Source organism: Ambystoma mexicanum, chromosome 7p (assembly GCF_040938575.1).
Source record: "Ambystoma mexicanum isolate Mex_15411 chromosome 7p, UKY_AmexF1_1, whole genome shotgun sequence".
NCBI lineage: Eukaryota > Metazoa > Chordata > Amphibia > Caudata > Ambystomatidae > Ambystoma > Ambystoma mexicanum.
In genome coordinates, this window is record NC_090939.1 from 54,495,445 (window position 1) to 54,512,273 (window position 16,829).

Sequence of the window (16,829 nt, forward strand, 5' to 3'; positions counted from 1 at the left end):
TGGGCCCACACGGATCTTTTCATCTCCACCCCTGATGGCTAAGTCAGGGGTAAGGACAGGGGAAATCACCCCTGAAGGTCCCGCAAAAGGTCTTGGCGATCAAAATATCCTAGGAATTGGTTGCTTCTTAAGGAGCGCTATATGCGGGACCTTGATGCATGCTCTAATGTTGAAGATCTCCATGCTTGGGCTGTCTCCCTGGTCTTTAAATCTCCCATGTTACATTCCCTGAGTATTAACATATGCTGCCAATGTGGGCCTATAGGCGTGGAAAAGTTCTGTCAACCCTCGGATACTCAGATTAGGGCGCACCAAGGCTGCCAAACCTCTCCAGAAAGACTTCCTTGTAAAAGATTGAATCCTCAAGTCTCCATACCAAAAACTGTTCCTGGTGTAGCTAATGATCATTCGTCTGGTGGAACTTTCTTGCTGATGAAATCATATACCTTACCTGACCCTCGATCCCTAAAGGACATTCGCTTAAGCAAGTCCTGTATGGCTTGAATAGTCGATCGTACTCTAAGGAGCGTTGCCATGGATACCAGAAATTTCATTATTACAAACTTTGATAAGCAAAGGGATTATGAATCTAGGGAGGTGCATACAAATAAAATTCTAGCCCAGTTCAACCAAATAGTGGGCCGTAATTGTGTCAGAACTCAAGACCTGAAAGTCCTCCGGGGGATACAGATTGATGGCTGGTGTTCTCTTGATAACACAGATTCTATTGCTGTTGGATGTGGACTTTGTAGTTTACATTTGTGTTTGAGCAAAAATCTTAATTTACAGAATATGTCTCCATTTAACAAGTTAAGAATGATTGTCAATTGACTTTTTCTCCCTGGTTGCAGATGTTTTTTGTAGCTTCCTTCCTTTTTATCATCTGCCCGATTATGTTTTCGTAGTTTTATGTTATGTTTGTAATATCTCTGTTTTTCATTTTGTAAGCGCACTAAAGCCTACGGGCGTGCTGCGCTATATAAGAAATAAATCAAATCAAATCAAATCAGGTCAACCCGAGAAACTAATAAGGAGAGAAATACATCAAAAAAATTACATGTGAGTACCTTAGCTCAATATTTTAGAGCTGAACGGATTCCTAGGGGTTTAAGAGTGGACCTAGAACCAACTCTGTGCAGAGACAGTCCAGCCTTTGTCAAACATTGGAGGCAAATTCTAAATAAGTGTTCTTTGGACTTAATCCTCTTAACAATAAAAGAATTGGCAAAATCGTTGTCCCAGTTAACAGAAAAAAATCGAACAAATTGAGACATCCCTCTCGGCCTTGATGACCAAAGAACAAATTTCGACACCTTTAGAGGAAATCAATATGAAATTAGACAACTTCAAGAGAGAAATTGAAGCAAAGAAAATTCGAAGGTTTAGGCGTGACACTGTGGACTACAAAATGGACATACTTTATACTTATCATAACGCACAGAACATCCAGCAGAATGCTCCAAGGCTTAAATGAAATCCTGCATCTGAGAAAACATCTTCAGAAGTTTCTATCGTTGAAACAGAAGAAGATCTAATTGTAAGCAATTTATTGCAAGAACAAGGTCAAGCAGGACAGAGTGGAGAAACATCAAGAACCAGTCCAGTGCCTTTGTTAGGGAACCGAAAACAAGATGAAACAAAAAGAAAAAATCCATCTCGGAAAGTGACCTTCCTGGGCAAAAAGACCTAGTGATTAATATTTCAAAGTACACATTAACTTCGTTTGAATGCAAAACATTACAGAAAGGCATCTTATTTGTTCCGGAACACAGCAGCAGTCTGCTGAAAGAAAAAATAGACTTTGGCCACTTAATGCGCAAAATGCGTTTGAAACTGTTTTTTGCCACAATAGATTTGTCAGAATCTGTAAAAACACCAGAATATCTAGAGATGAACCCCAAATTACTTTCTTCCACCAATTCAGAATCAGATGCTGGAAACATTTCAGAAACAGGTCCTCTGAAATGGTCATTTATGGTTTTGCTAAACACCCCTGTATTGTACTGTGATGAAATTTATTTGTTGACATACTAATAAAAAGTTTTTTAAAAACATTTTAAAAAAAGAAACCGGTCCTGAACGTTATGAGGATACTTTCATTCAGAAAGAGAAAAGCAGGAAATTTCACCAGATACGAACATGAGGTACTATTGAAGTTGTGGAATAACCCCGAAATTATTTTGAAGCTTGTGGATGAAGGAGGAGCGATGGTGATTATGGATCGAGACAAATATCGAATGGAGATTGAGCGACAACTAGCCGATCGAGGTTCTTAAATGGTGGTCTTCCATGATACAACAGAACAAGTTCGGGACATTATTAAAACTCTCTTAGATGACACTGAGCAAAATGAGTGGATTACTCATAAGAACAAAGCCCTTCTTACTAAATTGCACCTAATGATTCTGGTAGTATATATTTTACCTAAAATTCACAAGAGCTTGAGTGATCCACCGGGGAGACCAATAATAGCTGCCACGGGGAGATTGTTAGAGCCACAGATGGCTTAGAAGCCATGGAATGGCTCCTATTATCTACAGGGAATTACACTGCTAATACTATGTTTGTACTAAGCCTGCTAGAACTAGTACTGTCAACTAATTATTTCCGATCTGAGGACAGATTTTTGACACTCCTCACTCGTCTAACCAGCACCTGCTTACTATACCTCTATTTCTCAGAGGTCAGCGGGGTGGCTGGTCCTTATCAGTTCTTAGCTCCTCCTTGTGGAATGGACTTCCTAGTCAGAGTTTCCATAAGTTCTTGGCTATCATATGTGTTCTGAAACCTGTGTTTTCCCGGTCTAATCTCAACCGCTATTTCCCCTCCCTTTTTTTGCATCCTAGGTAGTGCCGTGATGCCTGTCGGTGAATGGGAGATTCCGAAATCCATACCTATACCGAGGTTCCCACACAATCTTCCCTTGAGAAAGCTCCCGGATGATTGCGCTCCAAGACCTGACAGAAAAATACAGCAATTCTGGCGAGTGCAAGCCAATAGCTTGCAATGTATTAGCCCCAAATTTCAAGCAGCCTTTTCTATGAACCTAAGGTGCTTGCCTCCCATAACCCTTTGCTGTAGCTAATGGAAATTGACTGGAGTTCACAGACGGCCCCCTCCCCCCTCATCTGCCAACTTGCAGATGATTGTTTTGTTGTACGTGGGCTGGAATGTATCGATGTGAGAGAGAACGAGAGAGAGAGTGACAGGGGCAGAGTGAGATTATGAAATGGGACCTGCATGCACAAGGTCATTGTTGGGAGTGCAGGGTTGCAGGTTGTTTTGCCTTGTAAGACCTACTCCCGTTACCCAGACTAACCATCTTCTCTCTAAGATCTCCTACTACCTTACCCTACACACACACACACACCCCCCACAGATGGCCACCAAAGGCCTATCCATTAGCACTTCAATACTAACCAAGCCACGACTAAGCTTGCCTCTTCCTCCCTATCACACTCACCCACATCAGCGGATAACCAGACCCAAAGCGCTATGGTCTATTAGATGTTGGGATTCTCTATGGATAACATACTCCCAAGCTTCTCTGCCAAACCCATAGAAAGCAGATTGGCACACAGGAGGCTGGGTACTTCCGTCCTGCGGCCAGGGGTGTTGCTAGGTCTGGAAAAGTTCTGGGGCTATGTTAATGTCAGGTCTGTTGGGACTCGGGGCTAGCTACCCTTTTGGCTGTAGCCACTGAGCTTCTGTCCGGGGCTACAACCAAAAGATCCGGGGCTATAGCCCCCTTAGCCCCCCCTTAGCAACGCCTCTGCCTGCGGCTATCAAAACTATAGGTTTTGCATATGCCTTTCCCAATAATGAACCCCACCGCCCTTTTTTCTTACAGAGTCAAGCACTACAAGGCCACCAATAGTGGCAGACGGGCGCTATGCAAGACCACTTACATTGCATGTCCTCTTTCCAATTCCGGTAAAGCCAGTCCCTATTTAGAATCACACTGAGTGTGTCCTAGCTGTCCTCTGGAGCCCCCTCCAACCTTCACGGAAACTCAAGATGTGCTTCCCCATTGGAGCGCCCCTCCATTGGGACACTCTTCGAAGGGCCTGCTTAGAATATACCAGTGTTAAGCGTAATGGAATGGGGTGTCCTTCTCAAACCCTGACTGACACGCTGCCCCACAGTGCACGCCCTCCATTAACTGAAGCTCCTTTCATTCTGCAATAAATGGAATTACCCAACATCTGGCATCTTCGTGAAGCACATCTGCACTGTGTTTATGCCTTCTAATCTGCCACATGTTGACTGTTTAAAGGGAAATCCTTTCTCTCTTTTAAAAAAAATCTATTTATTTATTTACTTTTTATTTATTTGTTTGTCATGCGCCACAGCCCGCAGGCATCTAATCCCAGGAGCGTTGATTGTTCTACACTTCAGTGTTATTTAGCATTATATATAGCTCTGCATTTCTATATGCTGCAGCTCAAGCTGTGTATGATGGACTTGGAACCTGGAAGTGAAGTATGTAACCCACATGATGTTGGCGCATGAGGTCACCATGAGCTGTCTATATGGGATGATTAGAATCCCAGATATGAAGTATGGCGTATGAAACGCATGTAAAACATGTTGTAAACTGTGTTTGACACACACTGGGGTCTTGGTCACCTGTGGTTGCGTCTGCCAGGTCATATAGAGCTGTATCAAACCTCTACACTATAGGCTTCCATTTCAAAAAAGTGTGATGAAGATTGTTGTGATGGAGGCAGGATGTGTGTGAAACCCTGAAAAATAAATTGAGTAACTTCCTGCATGCTGGGGGTGGATCAGGGACTGACAAGGAGTCATAGTGGCGACAACCCAAAAATGCGTGGCGCCCAAATATAGTAAATAAAAGAGGCAAGACACAGTCGTGATGGGAGATCTGAATGGCCGCTGTCAGAGTTAGTTTACAGGCAATCCATCAATCGTCAGCGATGTTAAAGCAAATGCACTAACATTTCAATTAGTTCCGGGTGAAAGTTTTTACTTCCGGGCAAATTTGTTCCAGGTCAAGGGTCACTTCCAGGTGGAGTACTTCTGGGGCATAGTTCTTCCTCCCCTGACCCGTTTGCCGATCAGTGGTTTTGACTGCCCTCTCTTTTAGGTATGGACTCAGTTGCGTTCTTCCGGAAGACAGTCGTCATGGTTCAGCCACACCCCAGGACATTTCAGTGCGGCATCCTTTCATTTTGTTGCGGTCAAGGCTCTTGGGAAGAACTATAGTGCATATATGAACTGTATGTAAAATAGTACAGTATACGTATAGGTATCCAGGGATAAAGCCACCTGGGAAAAGGTCACCCTGGAAACCTTTTCCCAAATTTGCACTCGCACGAAAATCAAGCACTTACCCCAAATTTTCTAGGACTGGAGTTAGAATAGTAATAAACACCCGGTCTAGAATATGTGGGGGATGGCTTTTAGAAGTGCAGGGAAAAGAATTGCTTACCTGGCGACTTTTTCCCTTGGGGCTTTTCGACATAGAATCTACCTATAGCATACTATAGCACTGTACTATGCTAAAGTGTAAGTATCGGGTCTGCACAGTAATAAAAAACCTCCAAAGCCAGGGAGCGTTCCTGACAGAAGTCATTCCTGACTAGCTACTGAAGGGAGTGCGCCTGCTGGCGTGGCATGTGCAGCTGTAACCAATGGGCAGCATGGCAGTGCCAACGGCGGAACTAAGGCATCATTGTGTAAAGTGTTCTCATTTCCTCAAGGCCTCATATAGAGTGCTATAGTGTAGGCACTCAGACCCTTGTTGAGTGGAGTACCAGCAGGTACTTATTCATGGTTTAAATTAAAATGTCCTAGTTGCTTGAAACAAAAAGATAATGAACACTAAAACACAAACCTTATATATAAAAAAGTCAGTTTACTATAAACCAATATATCCATTGTTTGTGCGAGTTCCATGTATTCAAACTGAAATTGTACTCACAGGCATAAGTGAGAATGGAGAAAATAGTGAATGCACTGACCAACACAGGTGTCCTGCATAGAACAGCATGTCAGGCCTTAATGAGCAATCGCATGGGACATACATGTTCCTTTTTGAAATGAATATATGATTTGTGTACATAAGATTCCTGCGAGGGAGCAGACAATGTTACATTCCACAGGGGCCGGTGGAATAAATCACCTTCAAACCCTGGTGAACATTTCAGTTTCTCTCTCTGAACTGCAAGCCACATTTATCGTGTATACCTCACTCTTCCATCCTCACTTATGGTTGCGAGCACAGTTTCAGTTTAAATACTTGGAACTGGTATGAAAAAGGTATATATAGGTTTATAGGTCTATGGGGATCACTGTATGAGGGCGCGGGTTGGGGGGGGCAGGCACAGCATGACATTACACATGGATAGCTCCATGCAGGGTGTGTTTGCAACTTCTTTTTTTATATATACGATGTGTATCTGAGTGTTTATAATCTTTTTGTTTCAAGCTAGGCCATTTTGATTTAAACCATGAATAAGTACCTGCTGATTCTCCACTCAATAAGGGTCTGAGTACCTACCTACACTATAGCACCCTATGTGAGGGCTTGAGGAAACGAGAAGACATTGCAAAACATGATGCCTTCTGCTTTGGCCCTTATATGCAGTTCAGAAGTCATGCCTGAGTCATCCTCTAGGGCAGGCTTGTCCAACCTTTTTGAATGTGGGGCCGAAGCATTAACTTTTTGTCACCCAGTGGGCCGGCGAGCCAAACGTCAACAACCTCACCCAAAGCAGTATATTAAAAAACGATTTTGTGTGACCTTTGCCACAATAGCATCACAAGCAGTGATAGCCATGCAGTCCCAAAGATAGCTTCTGGTGTCATGGGCAGTGATCAAAGGTTAGTTGCTTGTGATTTCTTTCAGTGTCTATGTGTTCATATTTTTCTGAAATAGTGGGGGGCGACCGAGCGTAGCGAGGGAGATACAAGGTTCTAGGGCGGGTTGGGTGGGGTCCCCCCCAATAATTTTTTTCCAAATATGGGGTTGAAATGGTGCATTTTACAGCAGAAAAGGTGACCAAAAAGCCATAAGTTTACAATCAGTTCTAAAGGGGAATATGAAAATTCCATGTCACCAACAGCAGAAAAGAACATTTTAGAACACAACACATTTTAATGATCAATGTGTCCACAGTGTAAAACAGCACTGTCACTGATGTAACACACTGTCATGCTGGTTGTACCCAAAATATGCCCCTGTAGCAACATGCCTATGCTGGCTGTTCCCAATTTAGGCCAGCATTGTCCTGTACAAAGCATGATTGATGCTGCCTGAGCATGTGCAGTGTGCCCAATACATATGGCAGCTTATCTCTGTAATACACATTACTTCTGTGGTGATGAAAGAAGCATAATTCAATTCAACAGATAAAATGTGGAAAAGCGATCACTCAAAGGTGAACCTGATTGAAGAAACGCAATGTGAGCACAATATTAAAGTATGCAACCTAGCAGGCCTAGTGCACACTTTACCTTTTCTTTCACCAATAAATCAGGGGGAGAGCGCGAACGCAGTCCCCCACTACCAGAAATAATGCAGTCGTGTATCCCGCATTTGGGAACATAGCAGGGGTCAGCAAATCCGATGTGCAATGGGTAAGCTTCACCCTGGGAGATCTGCCCTTGAGATCACATTCTCCCCTGCCAGCTAAGTATGGGTTGCATGCAAGAGGGCAGGGGTTGGGTCAGTTCTGGGAAGCCCCGCTAAGCGAGGGTGAGAAGGCAGACCCTGACCCAGCCCCAACCCCCCAATCCCCAGAACCTCTGAGCGTCTGCAGAGCTGCCTGTCCCGCGTGCAGGGGGAAGCTCCAGCAGGCAGAGCCCAGCAGAAGAGCAGATTGTAGCGCAGTTCCTTTCTCCCATCAGGCGCTGCTCGGCCCGAGATTTGTATAAATAGCAGGAAGGCTCGAGCAGGCTTGTTGCAGTCTGCCCACTGGCCTGTCGGCCCCACACGGGCCCATGGCCCTCCTGAGCAGAGCTACTCAGCGCTGGCCCCATTGACACCATCATAATCATCCTGGACCTCGACGCTCCACCAGCCCTGAATCTCAGAGTTCTGCTCAATGATAATGCTGAAGCTTTGACATCTTTGCCGTAACCATATGCCGTGTTGTATCAGCCGAGCCTGCACAGCGCCAAAGGCAAGTGTTCCCTTGTCCGGGCCCAGAGGTCACTGAGTCTTCCAGTGCCATCCACTTGGCACGGCCTACTGTTCCCAGCGTTTTCTACCCACAAATCAGCACCACTGCCAAACAGAACTGCATCATTGGGGCCCATCGCTGCTGCTCTCCGACTTGACCCCAGCCCAGCGCAAAGACACCCATGCTTCTGGTCTGATGCTGAAAAGCCTGGCTCTGCTGAGATCCGAAAGACAAGAACTAAGGTATTTTGGGAACATAGTACTATTGTTTTTTGTGTTGCAACTGTATCAGCTCACACCTCTCCTGAAGGGTATAGGCTGCCCTCAGACTGCGCTACCAAAAGAGTGAAAATAAGTTATACCTGTTTGGCTTGCCTGTTTCACTTTTATGATTGGGATCACTGCTGCATGGGTATTAAGCGTGTTATAAATAACATATCATATCAGATCATATCATAGATCACAGATCAAGATCATAAGCAACTTCCAGAAACCTTGGCAGGTGGTCCACTGAGGCCCATTTGCAGGTTGCAGTGTGTTATTGGGGCACTACTAGGGTAACATATTGTGCTGTACATGTGGTATTCGCCATGCTTTGATACCCCACTGGCCACTTCTATAATGTCCAATGTACTTGGTATAATGCATGGACATTTTCATCAATCCGTACTGTGCTTAGAGGTAAACGTAAATGAGCTCCCGCTGTTCTTCTTTGTCTCGAGACGAGGAAAAAAAGCACTGCAAGGTTAAGCTTCTCAGCTGATAAAGGTTCATCTTCGGGGACATTGGCAATTCAAAAGAATGATTTTTGGGGCAGACAGGCTGTGTCGCCGCAACCCCTGCTAAACATATGTCCAGAGATGACAAACCTTGAAAGTAACTCTGCACAATGGCCCTCTGAGCAGCGGCCCACGGCTAATCAGGGGTTCAGGAATCCACTTTGCTGCCCACGCCGAGAGGAACTTCTGCACAGCACCTGTCCACATAATCCTTCGCCCGGGCCAGCAATCTCTTCTCCTCACCTCACCACCTCCTCCCTCCATATGGCTCGCCTTTTGCCCCTCGGAGCACCATGCAAGAGAGGAACGGGCATGTCGGGCCGGAGCCCGTTCTTCTCTTGCATGGTGGGTCCTACTTGCCTGAAATGGGATATTTAAATGCAAAGTAATTGCTACTATATTAATCTCATTGTTCATAGTTTGTGGGAGTACTGGGCAATTGTATGGACCCGCGCTCACTGAAAAAGAATGGTATTCCCAGAGGTAACCCTCACTATGCCGTGATACAAATTAGTCTCTCCTTCCTCCATCATCAAGTCCCAAGATCTTTTTGACGAATTTATTTATTTATGCAATGTTTGTCAGATATCTGACAAACATTGCATAAATAAATAAATTAATGCTTCGTGGCTGAGGACTGTAACTACCTCTGTTGACCCCATGGGGTCACCAGAGGAAGTTACAGTTTTGTGCACAGGCATATTTAAAAAAAGAAAATAATATATATATATATATATATATATATATATATATATATTTTTTTTTTTTTATTACTCAAGAGTTGTCCAACATACGGCCTCGCAGGCCACATAAAATGGCTTGGCGGGCCGCATTGTGGCCCGTGGGCCGTATGTTGGACAACCTTGCTCTAGGGGGAGCCCATCACCCTGGGCCCGGACTGTTGCACGGCAGGCTATGAGTGGTCTGCAGGAGAGGAGAAAGAGGGGCGAGGTGGACGAGACCTAGGCATTCTGTCCATGAGTGTGCCTTTGAAAATGCCAGCCAACCTTTGCTATGCAGTGTGCGCCAACTTGGCATGCAGGCAGCCCCGTTTCTTGGCCAGGGTGGGGCTGGTGACCGCCCCGGGGCGCAGAGCTGAGGAGGTGGGCGCAGTAAGGGGCCCACACAGAAAGATGCCGGAAACAGATAAAGCAGCCTGCTGCCCAGTGAGCGCTGCCCTGCAACGTGCGGCTGGATGCGGCTGCTGCTCTCTGCAGACTTTGGGATGACACGCGATGCGTTAGGAATATGCAAACAAAAGAATGTATTCCAAACGCAGCGTGGGAGATGCTCCGGAGTCAAACACCCTGTGGCCCTCATTCTTTGTGCTGACAGCCTTCCAACTGGGGCAATTTACAAATGATGGCTCACTTACCAAGTGATTGTTTTTACATGGTATCTGCTTAATATTTAATGTTAAGAACTGAACATGGGGAATTTGTATTCACCAGGCCAGACAAGCATCTGTTAGCTGACCAAACCCATGCATTCTTCCAAGAGAATTAACGTGCCACACAGAAAAGTTTTAAACTATTGTCTTTATTGTTATGTCTCTTTATTTGACACACCAAAACGGTTATATATATATATATATATATATATATCACTACAAAAATAACTTTGTTAAAGGGACGTTATGGTTAAGTTGCCCTATTAAAAACCGCTGCCATTCTGTACAAAAACTTTGTAAAAAGGAAGTTATGATTACAAGTAAAATCTAAAAACCCCTGTAATTCGTGAGTTATGGTAGGCTAATCACCCATTTTTCCCATCAGCACTCTCCACTGCTACCACTACCACCCCGAACATAAAAGATGCCACCACACATGTCATTGATGCCATCACTGACGCCATCACATCTTTAGCCCCTTTCTTTTATGTCAGCTAAGAAACCATAACTCCCGCCACCACCATGCACTGCTAAGACTAACGCCCAGGATATCAAAGATGACATGACAAATTTCTACTTGTAATTATAATGTCCTTTTTACAAAGTTTTTGTACAGAATGGCAGCAGTTTTGTGAACATCAAAGTGAACATCACATGGTTCTGTACGGATTACCATACTTCAGGGAACGACTATATCTACCAAATAAAGATCTGCAAGAGTTGGTCATGTCTAGTTATCACGATTCCCTGATCGAAGGCCATGCCGGAATTGCTAAGACTCTAGCCAAGATTAAGTGGAATTATTGGTGGCCAACCTGGCGTAAGGACATTGCTCAATTCATTCTATCCTGTGGGGTATGTGCACAGAATAAATCACAAAAGCAGAAACCAGCTGGCCTTCTACAAGCACTGGATATTCCATTGGCTCCCTGGCATACCCTTTCTCTTGATTTTGTTACAGACTTACCTCCCTGTCAAGGATTTATTACCATCTTGGTGGTTGTAGATCTCTTCTCTAAAATGGCGCGTTCAAAGGACTTCCTAACGCTACTGGTCTGGCAAAGGTATTTCTTGAACAGGTTATAAAACTGCATGGTTTCTCCTCAATCCTAATCTCAGATCGCGGAAGCCAATTTGTATCCAATTTCTGGAGGAAATGCTGTAGAATGGCACAAATCGATGTTCGATTATCCACTAGTCATCACCCTCAAATGGATGGACAAACTGAAAGAACAAACTAGACATTAGAACAATATCTACGTTGCATGCTGCACCAAGTGGAAGTGAGCTGGAAAGACTTGTTATGGATAGCGGAATATGCATACAACAACTTCATACACACCAGCACTGGACAAAGCCCTATCCACACAATATACGGAAGACATCCACGTACCTCTGAATTAGACTCCCCTACGACCTTGGAAATGCCAGCGGTAAAGACTCTACAAAAAAGTATAACCCAAGCCTTCAAAAAGGCAACAGAACAATTACAGCAGGCCAAAGACAGACAGAATTGTTTTTTGGACCAACACCGGAGGAAGGCTCCTGATTACCAGGTTGGGGACAAAGTCTGGTTAGTTTCAAAACATGTGCCCATTAAAGGAACCCAGACCTTTCGTCCAAGATATCTAGGACCCTATGCCATCAAATCTGTGATAAATCCAGTGGTCGTCAAATTGGCCTTGCCACCACACATGCAAATTCACCCGGTATTCCACGTATCAGTTATAAAACCTGTCCAACCTGTGACCCAAGTCATAACCTCACCAAAGCCTGTGCTAATCGATGGAGAGCCTGAATTTGAAGTTAAGGACATCCTGGATGCAAAATGTACCAGATCTAAACTATATTATTTAGTGGATTGGAAAGGGTACGGGTCTCAAGACAGAACATGGAAACCAATTGAACATATCCATGCACCACGTCTGATTAGGATATTTCACCTGAATAATCCCACCAAACCAGGACCGGACAGGAAGAATACCTAGAGAGGGGCCTTGGGAGGGAGTGCTGCCATGACCACTGTCAGAGGCCACAAGCTGTTCCACAAGCAAGCCCCCACATCTACTCTGAGGGCCTCAAGACTTCTGCAAAAAGGCTCCTAGATCCAGTCCTGGTGCATCTGGCACCAGGCTCATGTACTGTACGGAGATGCTTACCAGGCTTACTTTCATTTGACTACATGGGTCTTTAAATCCAACATGGAAGCAACCACACAGCCTAGTTCTCAAGAACCAAGCCATGCGGTCTAGTGTTCTGGGTGTGGCAGGTCTGGAACTACTTTCCCTGGTACTTCTTTACCTGGGCTATATAAACCACATTTCAAAGAAGGTAGCAGGCGCTCCTCTCCAGAAAGAACATGGCATGATAACCTGTTCTGAGATGAGAGTTTGCAGCACACGCTTTGTGCTCACTGTACCTTTCACAGATAGGAAATATCCATTTGCATATCAGTCTTTGTCCCCCCACATGAGCAGTCCAGCACCGCAATGCTATGGCAATTCCTCTCTGAACAAGAGTACCAAAAGCAACCCCATACACGTGTTTCAGCCTTGTTGGGCCTCATCAGTGAGGTGAAGCTTTGTCTCCTGAGCACAGTGAGCAGGGAGTCCACGTCTGGTTGCCCCCAGGTAACTCAGGGTGACCAACCCCAAGTTCCTTGCAAACATTTTAAAGAAGGTAGCAGACGCTCCTCTCCAGAAAGAACATGGCATGATAACCTGTTCTGAGATGAGAGTTTACAGCACACGCTTTTTGCTCACTGTACCTTTCACAGATGGGAAATATCCATTTGCATATCAGTCTTTGTCCCGCCCACATGGGCAGTCCAGCACTGAAATGCTATGGCAATTCCTCTCTGAACAAGAGTACCAAAAGCAACCCCATACACATGTTTCAGCCTTGTTGGGCCACATCAGTGAGGTGAAGAGGTGAAGCTTTGTCTCTCTGAGCACAGTGAGCAGGGAGTCCACGTCTGGTTGCCCCCAGGTAACTCAGGGTGACCAACCCCAAGTTCCTTGCAAACATTTCAAAGAAGGTAGCAGGCGCTCCTCTCCAGAAAGAACATGGCATGATAACCTGTTCTGAGATGAGAGTTTGCAGCACACGCTTTTTGCCCACTGTACCTTTCACAGATGGGAAATATCCATTTGCATATCAGTCTTTGTCCCACCCACATGGGCAGTCCAGCACGGAAATGCTATGGCAATTCCTCTCTGAACAAGAGTACCAAAAGCAACACCATATACGTGTTTCAGCCTTGTTGGGCCTCATCAGTTAGGTGAAGCTTTGTCTCTCTGAGCACAGTGAGCAGGGCGTCCACGTCTGGTTGCCCCCAGGTAACTCAGGGTGACCAACCCCAAGTTCCTTGCAACCACATCCTGACTGCAGAACACGCTTCATATTATTCTGCAAGTAGCAGCGTGACACTCACTGTGTCCAGCTCCTGGTCTTAAACATCTTCCTGAAGTCCTGCAAGAACAAGAACAAGATTATTCTGTCTTACCTGAGAATACACCATCCAGCACTCAGCATCTCATCCGGGTTGCAATCTGTGGAACCGAGAGAAGAAGAAACATCACTCACCTGTGAGTACTAGCTTAAAGACTTCCGGTGAACCGCTACCACAGCTGCTGCTTGAACATCGCGACCTGTAATAACGAGAAAAGGAAAAAACAGTATTAGAGCCCGTGCCTTCCAAAACATGGAATTCCATCAGTCTCACCTGAATTCCATTGCGCTACACAGCGCTTCCATCTGGAGCACCACAGCAACATCCTGCAAAGGAAAAGGAGACATATTCAGGTTCGCTTTCAATATTCAACAACCGTACAGCGCTTTACTTACCTTAACGGATTCCGGGGGCCAGTTTTTCATCGCACTCTCATCCACTCACAGCACCACAGCGGCCTGTAAGGAGAAGAAGAAGAAAACACAGGTTAGCTTTAAAAGACAATAAAGGCGCCGCGCTTCCTCTTACTTAAAAACGTGCCTCTCCATCCGGCACGCCAGCAGAAAAACCTTTGCACCTGAAAATAAGGTGATAAGGACATTAACGGAATCACAAACAGAACAAAAGTCTTACAATTAACAAACCTACCTGCCTATGAGCAGATTCGGGGTCACAGCAGGCATGGGCCCAAGGAAGGCACACTACACCAGTGAAGCAACTCTGCCAGCTCGCAAACAAATGTCAAGCGCCCCTGCACAAGAAACGCAGGACGGATAGCTCACCCTACAAATAACTAAGGTGAGAAAGAACCAGTGGGAAGGGGACCGGTGAGAGGGAGGAGGGAGATTCACCCATTAGAGGCAGTTATCACAAATCCCCCCTTCTGTAATTGCAGATTCATTATTCAGCACTGGGCAACTACGCATCCAGGGTTCCAGATCTCAGAGCCTTCCAGATGCCACCAGGGATATCAGGTGAGCGTAACAGTGAGACTCACAGCACTCTGAGAGCCAAGACCACTGGGATCCTAGAGATGATGATGATGATGATGAAGCACAACTTTATTTGGCAATTTGAGCCATAAAAGCAACAAAACAATTCAAAAGATTTGGCCTACAAGCAGATTTAAAACCATAAATACAAATTGTTATCAAGTACAAGCTCAATGCTCCAGCTATTAGGAACAAAACAATAAAAAGCAAGTGATTAAGACCCATCAATCACAATCAAATGCCTAGCAACTATGTTTGATCTTCTCAGCCATGCCTGATGAAAAAACATTGAAACAAAAAATACAGCGTTCAGGTCTTTAACATTAGTACACATCTCAAATACAGTTCATGCAGACCTAACATTTCTCAGTCTAAATAAAGGTAACAAATAGCGAGATCTGAGATCTTCATACGCAACACAGAAAAGCATAAAGTGCATTACTGAATCCAAGGTGGCAGCGCAGGCCGGACACATAGAGTCAGTGATAGGCTTCCATTCCATTTAGGATGGTACTTTCAGCATGTTAGTGAGCAACTGAATATACAGAGAGCACGCATACCCTGGGCTGACCTGGTCAAGGTATTCTTCAAACCCATGCAGCGGCTTACTGATCAGGTAGAAATGCCCAGTGCTCAATGCCATGCAATCCTGTTTCAATCGAGCGATTAACGCTTCATGGCATGCCTTCTTGACAACCAGCTTGGTGCCTGAATTGATGCTACTCGGACTCTCCCACAGCGAAGCCAAGGCCATGCTGGAGAGTTCCACTTACACATGCCTAAACCTAGGAATTAAGTGAGCCCTGTTCAAGTTTTAACAACTTGTTATAGTGAGCCGGAAGGGGGCTAGATTCTCATTGGGCCACATCCTTACTCAATATAACAGGGGCCTAGAAGATAAGGCCCCTGCAATTGGGGGCAAATTGCACTCCCAACAAAGGCTAGCTACGCGGGCCCCCTTGGTTGCATCAGCGGAGCCCTTAAGAAATCGTTTTCTGCGACACTAAGAGAGGGTACCCTTTGATGACGCCAGAGCTCAGCTCCATACAGGGCCCCAGACAAAGCTTGGGACTAATAGAGTTCTAATGCAGGGGAAACAGCTCTCTTCCCATGAGCATTAAAATAACGGCAGATTCTGCTACAATATTGATCAATTGTCACTGTTGCCTTGAGCTCGTGATTTAGCCAAATGAGATTATCAGAGAACCGAATACCCAGATAGTCATACCTGGTCACCTGTTCCAATGCATAGCGTTCTATTTCGATTCTGAAAAGGGACCGCCTAGCTGAGTTGTGTCTGAAAAGCTTAAGCTTGGTTTTATCATTGTTGATTACCAGTTGTAGACATTACAATTTTCTAATAAAGATATTGAAATTATGTTTGAGGCCCATAAATTGACAGGATGACCGCGTCGTTTGCGAAGAACAGCACAGGAAACCTGTCGGGGCCAAGCCTGGAGGGATCGAGAAAGTGATTCACAAGTTTCCTGATAATCTCATCAATGTACAAGCAGAAAAGCAGGGGGGGGGGGCAGCACACAACCCTGCCGTACTCCCCCCTTGACAGGCAGTGGCTTTGTTACTTCACCTACCAGACCCCATTTTACTGACGCTGTATTGTTATAAAGAGATTGGATGTTAGCAAGAAGACGCGCAGGAACACCTTTCTTAATCAAAGCTTCCCACAGCCGCCCACGTGGAACACAATCGAAGGCTGTGCAGAGGTCAACAAAGATAGCATACATTTGGGTCTTATTTAGTAAAATGTGTTTAGACAACATTAGCCCAATCTAAATCCCTGGTCAACCGTGCTAATCCCTGCTGAAAACCAGCCTGTAGCTGACTTATTGCCTAGTTCGCATCTGCCCACACCTGCAACCGGCCCAAGAGTACCTTCGCACAGATCTTCCCACAGCATCTAACAGTGAGTTGGGCCTATAATTCCCAAGGACATTCCTGTCACCCTTTTTATCAATAGGCACGATTCCCGCATCACACCAAGATATCGGGCCCAAGGCCTTGGTAGCCACTTCCTTAACTGAAATTTCCACTGCCGCTCTTCCTCCGGGGG

At 45.2% G+C, this 16,829-nt stretch overlaps 1 non-coding gene across 1 annotated transcript; it reads right to left on the reverse strand.

Moving 5' to 3' along the window:
- Positions 1-7,500: 7,500 nt before the first annotated feature.
- On the reverse strand, positions 7,501-7,662 carry LOC138526616 (U1 spliceosomal RNA). Its single transcript, XR_011283661.1, has one exon. It is a non-coding gene; the product is annotated as a U1 spliceosomal RNA (small nuclear RNA).
- Between the last annotated feature and the right edge of the window lie 9,167 nt (positions 7,663-16,829).